Raw genomic sequence first — 1,075 nt, 5'->3', positions numbered from 1 at the left:
TACTCAACCAAGATAGGCAGTCCAAAACAGACCGAAGTATAGATACTATCACAGTCTAGCTTGGTGAACCAATGAGTTTGTTGGGTTACTTACAGAAATACAGGTGAGGAGTTACAGGAACAGAAATGACTCAAAGGCAGCTGAATCAGCAAAGCCCACTCCATTATGGTGACAGCTCACCAAATCTTGGAACCTAGAGCACAGTGTACAGCCTGCAGGCAGCTCAATGCGATGGAGAGGTCCATAGTTGACCTATGCCACTTCCAGCCAGCTTGGCTAGTTTTTTTTTTTTTTTTTTTTTTTTAATTCTAAAGTCAATAAAGTTTTATTTAAGGAAGAGCCCTTTCTTTTACAGTCCATCCAGGTCACATGTGTTCACATTCAGGGTTTCTGAAAACAGCCCTCAAAAATGGCCCAGTGTGCTTTTTTTTTTTTTTTTTTTCAGCCCTTTATTTATTCCTTGGTTTAAATATAGCTATGACAACTTCAAGGTTCTCAGCCAGAAGATTTCAGATGATTTCTTCAGTTTAGGAACCATTTTACAATACACTTCATTTGTTGACACCAGTCACTCTGACCTCTAAGGGGACCCATGTCCACAAATTTATACATTATAAAATAAACTGTATCATTAGAAATGCCAGGTTTAACATGCACAAAGCCAAGAAACCAACGATGCCAGATAGTGAATTTCTATCACGCTAGTTTGTTTTTATTGGCAAGCTGGTACGGTCTTACAGTGTTTGTAGCTTGTCTTATCTGAGAGTGATCCTCAGCCATCTTTACTGTTTACTCATGGAAAAGGGGCCTAGTGAAATCAGTCGGTTTCAGGGACTTCCTGAGTTGTTTTCCTTTTGTCTTAAGAAGCTTCTCTGGGAGACAGAATCTTTCAGTCTGGAGGAGACTGCTGCAGAGTGCTGCTCATATATGCATGGATATGGGAGCAACCCCTGAATCATAGATGACTTGCACTCTCCCTCTACTAGCAGCCATCAGCTGTCAATAATTCCTCCTATAGGAGTGGAAGCCCGTAAGCTCTTCGCTACTCCATGATGCAGTGTAGTCTCGCTCAGTT

At 41.2% G+C, this 1,075-nt stretch overlaps 1 non-coding gene across 1 annotated transcript; it reads right to left on the bottom strand.

The window, feature by feature from the left end:
- Positions 1-621: 621 nt before the first annotated feature.
- LOC127197840 (small nucleolar RNA SNORA8) lies at positions 622-744 on the bottom strand. The gene has a single exon (XR_007831792.1). It is a non-coding gene; the product is annotated as a small nucleolar RNA SNORA8 (small nucleolar RNA).
- Between the last annotated feature and the right edge of the window lie 331 nt (positions 745-1,075).

Source organism: Acomys russatus, chromosome 13 (assembly GCF_903995435.1).
Source record: "Acomys russatus chromosome 13, mAcoRus1.1, whole genome shotgun sequence".
Classification (NCBI taxonomy): domain Eukaryota; kingdom Metazoa; phylum Chordata; class Mammalia; order Rodentia; family Muridae; genus Acomys; species Acomys russatus.
This window is presented reverse-complemented; position numbering and strand designations above follow the sequence as displayed.